Here is a 7,848-nt window from a genome sequence, read left to right on the forward strand (position 1 = left end):
TTCAATTAAAATGATCCAAAAGAAACAAAAAAAATCTTCATAGCAAAGAGCAATTTCTCTAACAAGATTTTTGCCAGGACTGTCTGGGATTGGTCTGAGTTGGGAGGGGAAAACTGAAAACTATCTGTTATTGGCAGAGAGATGTGGAACTCATTTTCTTATTGGTCTATTAACTAGGCAGGGCAAAACTCAATCCCACCAATACAGGCTGACATTTCCGACACTATTTTCGAACAGCTCTTACACTAAAAGGACATTATCAGCATTTTCAAAATATTATTCCAACCTCATAGTGTGAAAATATATATAAAATACAGGAAAATCACATTATTGACTGCACTGGGCCTTTAAGGATTGTCTCATACAGTGTCTGGGCAACATACAATGTTTACCTGTCTTAGTGCCTTTGTCAGTTCCCCCCTAGACTTCAAACTGTAATGCAAATGTCACCACCACTGGATATGTTTATTGATTAATACATTGATATGGGATTAAGCTACAGGCTAGAGGCGAGCATCAAGCTAACTGAATTCTCTCCAGTTCAGTTTGAGAATGCATATGAGTTGGACTGTCTGGGGCAAAGAGCTGGGGTGTAGGAGGTTTGGGAGTGTACAATGATTACAGCAAAGGATGCTGGTAGTGCAGGCAGGAACTGTGGTTAAAATGAATTATACTACCCCTGAAACTTATACATACTGTGTTCTTTCTCCCTCCCTTTCTCTCTCACTTTCTCTCTCACTTCCTCTGTAACTTTCTCTCTCGCTCACTTTCTTTATCTCTGTATCTCACTCACTCACTCATTCTCTCCAATTACAAAGTACAGCTCTTTCTGAAATAGCAGAAGTGGGGGGATGGCACAGTGAGTGTGTTGCGTGGCAGTGGCTTTGCTGATGCAGCTCCAAGACTTGGGGTGTTGGCTCAAAGAGTGGAAAGGAGACCACAGGCATGCATGAACTGGAATTCAAGTGGAAAGGCCTGTGTATCAGTGAAAAACAGCTGCTTACCAAATTGCCACTCAACCCATCACTGATACCAGCCATTACCTACTGTCCATCTACTGTGATGCCCTGAGCATAGTCCATCTTTATTGATCATCATACATAAGTATGGCCATACATTTCATACTACTATTATCTCTATATGAACAATAATTATTTTTTCTCTCTAGCCTATTAGTAGTACCACCTACACTAGTATTCACAATATCGCTGTATACTGTAAAATACTGCATCTCATGTTATGAGTTTTACTCAATATATTGCCACAAGCAATTTCTTGTCAATCTGGTAGAAAAATGCATGGAGAACTTCCCCAGATATCTATGCAGCGTTTAATGCAAACCGAAAAGTTATTTCCCCCCTGGAATATCCCACCGACTGGAATAATGTGAATACTGCTGTTGGGGCACAGCACAAAAAAAGTGTTGCTTAGCAACTGTTTCAGCTCCATCTTGAAGTTTACTTAATTTTTTTGCAATAAGATAAAAACAACACAATGGAAATTGTACACTATTGTAAACTGCAGTGATATAATGCACTATGAGAAGCAGCTATATAGTGCTTTTCTGGCTTTTACTGTGTATCGCCACACTTGATAAGTGTTCTCTCATGTCACATTTTAAGAGTTTGAGATCAGTTGCTTTCCATTACGAACCCAAGCAATCACACATTTGAAAGGAAATTAGCACATAAACCACTGCATGAAAGGCCTAAAAATACATATTTACAATGAAACAGGACTACTGGCTTGATTTTAACGAGAACCTTCATGAGATACAGGCTCAAACAGTCAAATGTACCAGTTTTCCTTTCCACCTCGCTGTGGTTAGGGGAACGAGGGGACTCTTTGTGGTCTGGATCCTCTAAACTACACACATGATTTCACAAACAGCTGCAGTGGCTTATAGGGGCCAGATGTGAGGCTCATGGGACTAAAGCTGCAGTGCTGTGGAAGAAGCAGCCTGGGGACAGGCCTAACCACCCAGCAGTCAATAGAAAGGGGCATTGTCATGCATGCTGCAACCCTTTTTATGGTGACTTGAGCAAATTAACAGGGAGTAGGCATCAATTTACACGTACATTCCTTCTCCGTAGTAGTGACATTTTCTGTTTGCCAAGTCTCTCTCTCTGTGTAATTAGGTTTAGGGTTAGGGGTTAGGGAAAATAAGACTTTGAATGGGAATAGATTTTTTGGTCCCCACATGGATAGTAAAACCAACGAGAGTGTGTGTGTGTGTCATGAACATTTCAAACTTTTACAACCTAAAGCCCCTGATGTGAAGGTGGTTATGCCTCACAACAATTAGAATTGCCTGCTTCTTTACACGGGGCTACTACTGTATTACAAAGATACACATCAGGGGAGCGCTATTTTCAGTTTGATCCTTGGAAATGCAAATAGTCATTAACTTTTTTTGGGGTGTGAAAATAAGATTCTATGATAGGTGAACTCGCAAAAGTAACTACAAGCATGGTTTTCTGGGAAATTAAGAAAGCTTCACATCTTGTGATTTTGACTGAAGACAAATAGTTTGGAAATTGTGATTACTGCGAAAACAGGACAACAACTATTGGGGACAAGAGGGTGTGTTGTGTTAAAATGGAAATATATACTGTAGGTAGTCTTCTGTACCAGCAAAATATTCTAGTACAGCTGAGCGTTTGGCAAAGACTGACTACAGCAGAGCTGGGGATGACATGTTGAGTTGTTTAATTTATTAAATCATCCAAACATATATTCTCTCAGTGCAATAAAATGTTGTTCTCTTACCCTGGAGACATTAGACAACTTGCTATGATTGAATAGAGCCCTATGTGTATCTGCCTACAAAAAAATAACTAATTTGTTTGATTGTTGCATTCCTGTAGCCACTGGGAGGCAGTGGTGGCTTCCAGGGGGTAGAGTGCAGTTCAAGGCAGGCTCTCAGGCTGACTACAGCACAGAGTAATGTTAAAGCATGTGGAATTAACTTTGTCCGTTAGATGTTTCCAGCCTCTGAAATTGCCAACATCATTTCTTATTTCAAAGGCTGAGTTTAAAGTATTAATGGTTTCTTAAATAATTTATTCATATTGAGGTTAATGAAGTTTAACTGCAGAAATCATAGGTCCCTCAACATAACAATATATCTGTGTAACACTCAAGAAGTGTCTTTCTCTAATACACTCTGGCCCCGCTCCAACCCCACGAGAAGACAGGACCCATAGGGGACTAATGCTTCTGAACTGCACTCTTGCAAAAGTCTGATAATAATGTATGCAATCTAATTAATAAGGATACTTCCAGGGAGAACCTGACATCATCATAAAGGACAGACACCACCTAGACTATTTTATTCTATGAAATGGTAAATGAATATTACAGAATTGGACTGAGATCATATACAGTACTAAAGAGACCATGTGCCATAGGCCTGTATGTAAAATGCCTCCCAATACCGTTCTGGTTTCCATTTTGTATCTGGCATGTTATCATTGTCCCATGATAACAGAGACATGCTTTGTAGACTGATATCAGAATATTCTGTACATTTATGAATCAATGCTCATTGAATACGAAAATAACTGTAATTAGATTGATAGAATTAGTTACTGTGTGTCCTCAGTGGGAATCTGTTTGCAATGACATCTCCAGACATAACAACCTTTCTGGAGGAATCCATTGAACTTTGCTATGACTGCTGAATAATACTTTTCTTATATTTAGAAACTTCATTGGTGCAGTGTATTTTTGTAGTTCCCAAGACAAAATAAATGTAAACCTAACACAACTGGGGAGAACACCCCACACCAAATATGATTGGAGGGTGGTTCCAGTAAAGATGCTGGGGTCCCTGTGATGAGGGTTGTGTTTTTCAAAGGAAACCACATGGACATTTCATCTGCTCTGGAGGTTCATGGTCCTGCATTTCCCCTGCTCACATCTCCCGGCTTTCAGCAGGGCACCATCCTCCGAAAGCCCAGTGTGGTCGAGGAACTGAGGAGGAAGGGCTGTCTTCCTCAAGTGGCTTCAATTAGAGACAGTCACAATTACAGAGGGAGGGAGTACACGAGGCCAAACCTGCCATGCTCAAACTCCAACTGGATTACAGGGACAGGGAGGCTACCAATGCGAGCCAGGCTACTTGGTCATTCCTAACCCACCCAACCCAAACCGAGGGTTATTTTAGGAACTTTCCGGTTTTTGTATCTGGACTGGTCCAATTCCAATCCCATCAACTCAATGAGTGTGATTCAACCTAGAAAACCATACTACAGAATGAAATGTTTTGCATTATATGGTTCCACTTCCCAGGCCTCATGAAGGCCCACATACACTGAGTATACAAAGCATTAATAAGGACATCTGCTCTTTCCATGACATAGACTGACCAGGTGAATCCAGATGAAAGCTATGATCCTTTATTGATGTCACTAGTTAAATCCACTTCAATCAGTGTAGATGAAGGGGAGGAGACAGGTTAAAGAAGGAGACATGGATTGTGTATGTGTGCCATTCAGAGGGTGAATGGGCAAGAACAAATATTTCAGTGCCTCTGAACAGGGTATGGTAGTAGCTGACACGCTCTCTGGTTTGTGTCAAGAACTGCAACGCTGCTGGGTTTTTCACGCTCAACAGTTTCCCATGTCTATCAATAATGGTTCACCACTCAAAGGACATCCAGCCAACTTGACACAACTGTGGGAAGCATTGGAGTCAACATGGGCCAGCATCCCTGTGGAACACTTTCGACACATTGTAGAGTCCATGCCCCGATGAATTGAGACTGTTCTGAGGGCAAAAAGTGGGGGGGGGCCAACTCAATATTAGGAAGGTGTTCCTAATGTTTGGTATACTCGGTACATTGACAAATAGAAATGCATCCATGGCTATTAATTTAAACCATAACAAAGAAAAGTTGTTTGTGGAGATACCTAATGTACTTTAGCTGAATTTGTGTTTAGTGCAGTGGGGGATTGCAGGTGTCATTTCTCCTAAACAGGCTATTACTGGCCACATGATTTGAATAAGTGGAATGCTTTGTTGCTGACTGGTGGTTGACATCAAATCTCATCACTGGTGAATGACAGACGACATCATTGATAGGTTATGACTCCCACACATACGGTGCATATTGCTGAATTAGAATAGCATTGCATTAATTATTTCTTATATATTTACGCTGTTCAGGGCAAATGGAACTCTAAAAGAATTGTACAGTGCATTCAGAAAGTATTCAGACCGCCTGACTTTTTTCAAATTTTGCTACGTTACAGCCTTATTCTAAAATGGATTCAATTGTTTTTTCCCCCTCATCAATCTACACACAATACCCCATAATGACAAAGCAAAAACTTGTTGCACATTTATAAAAAAATCTAAAACTGAAATATATAATTTACATAAGTATTCAGACCCTTTACTCGGTACTTTGTTGAAGCACCTCTGGCAGCGATTACAGCCTTGAGTCTTGGGATTGACGCTACAAGCTTGGCACACCTGTACTTGGGGAGTATCTCCTATTTTTCTCTGCAGATCCTCTCAAGCTCTGTCAGGTTGGATGGGGAGCGTTGCTGTTCATCGCAAAGACAGGAATAAGAATATAAAAATATATAGACGAGCAATGTCAAAGCAGCATAGAATAAGATACAGTAGAATAGTATTGGATACAGTATATACACACAGTTGAAGCCGGACGTTACACTTAGGTTGGAGTCATTAAAACTCGTTTTTCAACCACTCCACAAATTTCTTGTTAACAAACTATAGTTTTGGCAAGTCGGTTAGGGCATCTACTTTGTGCATGACACAATAACTTTTTCCAACAATTGTTTACAGACAGATTATTTCACTTATAATTCACTGTATCACAATTCCAGTGGGTCAGAAGTGTACATACACTAAGTTGACTGTGCCTTTAAACAGCTTGGAAAATTCCAGAAAATGATGTCATGGCTTTAGAAGCTTCTGATAGGCTAATTGACATCATTTGAGTCAAATGGAGGTGTACCTGTGGATGTATTTCAAGGCCTACCTTCAAACTCAGTGCCTCTTTGCTTGACATCATGGGAAAATCTAAAGAAATCCGTCAAGACCTCAGAAAAAAAATGGTAGTCCTCCACAATTCTGGTTCATCCTTGGGAGCAATTTACAAATGCCTGAAGGTACCACGTTCATCTATACAAACAATAGTACGCAAGTATAAACACCATGGGACCACGCAGCCGTCCTACCGCTCAGGAAGGAGACGCGTTCTGTCTCCTAGAAATGAATGTACCTTGGTGCGAAAGGTGCAAATCAATCCCAGAACAACAGCAAAGGACCTTGTGAAGATGCTGGAAGGAACAGGTACAAAAGTATCTATATCCACAGTAAAACGAGTCCTATATCGACATAACCTGAAAGGCTGCTCAGCAAGGAAGAACCCACTGCTCCAAAACTGCCATACAAAAAAAGCCAGACTACAGTTTGCAACTGCACATGGGGACAAAGATCATACTTTTTGGAGAAATGTCCTCTGGTCTGATTAAACAAAAATAGAAGTTTTTGGCCATAATGACCATCGTTATGTTTGGAGGAAAAAGGGGGAGGCTTGCAAGCCAAAGAACACCATCCCAACCGTGAAGCATGGGGGTGGCAGCATCATGTTGTGGGGGTGCTTTGCTGCAGGAGGGACTGGTGCACTTCACAAAATAGATGGCATCATGAGGGAGGAAAATGATATGGATATATTGAAGCAACATCTCAAGACATCAGTCAGGAAGTTAAAGCTTGGTCGTAAATGGGTCTTCCAAATGGACAATGACCCCAAGCATACTTCCAAAGATGTGGCAAAATCGCTTAAGGACAATAAAGTCAAGGTGTTGGAGTGGCCATCACAAAGCCCTGACCTCAATCCCATAGAACATTTGTGGGCAGAACTGAAAAAGCCTGTGCGAGCAAGGAGGCCTACAAACCTGACTCAGTTACACCAGCTCTGTCAGGAGTTATGGGCCAAAATTCACTCAACCTATTGTGGGAAGCTTGTGGAAGGCTACCCGAAACGTTTGACCCAAGTTAAACAATTTAAAGGCAATGCTACCAAATACTAATTGAGTGTATGTAAACTTCTGACCCACTGGGAATGTGATGAAAGAAATAAAACCTGAAATAAATAATTCTCTCTACAATTATTCTGACATTTCACATTCTTAAAATAAAGTGGTGATCCTAACTGACCTAAAACAGGGAATTTTTACTAGGATTAAATGTCAGGAATTGTGAAAAACAAAGTTTAAATGTTTTTGGCTAAGGTGTATGTAAACTTCCGACTTCAACTGTATGAGATGGGTAATGCAAAATATGTAGACATTATTCATGTGACTAGTGTTCCATTTATTTAAGTGGCCAATGATTTCAAGTCTGTAGGTAGGCAGCAGCCTCTCTGTGCTAGTGATGGCTGTTTACCAGTCTGATGGCCTCGAGATAGAAGCTGTTTTTCACTCTCTCGGTCCCAGGTTTGATGCACATGTACTGACATCGCCTTCTGGATGGTAGCAGGCAGTGGCTCGGGTGGTTGTTGTCTTTTTGACCTTCCTGTGACATCGGGTGCTGTAGGTGTCCTGGAGGGCAGGTAGTTTGCCCCCGGTGATGCGTTGTGCAGACCGCACCACCCTATTGAGAGCCCTGAGGTTGTGGGCAATGCAGTTGCCGTACCAGGCAGTGATACATCCCAACAAGATGCTCTCAATTGTGCATCTGTAAAAGTTTGTGAGAGTTTTATGTGACAAGCCACATTTCTTCAGCCTCCTGAGGTTGAAGAGGCTGTGCTGCACCTTCTTCACCACACTGCCTGTGTGGGTGGACCATTTCAGTTTATCCGTGATGTGT

The sequence above is a fragment of the Salmo salar genome, chromosome 15 (assembly GCF_965601325.2).
Source record: "Salmo salar chromosome 15, fSalSal1, whole genome shotgun sequence".
In the NCBI taxonomy this organism is placed as follows: domain Eukaryota; kingdom Metazoa; phylum Chordata; class Actinopteri; order Salmoniformes; family Salmonidae; genus Salmo; species Salmo salar.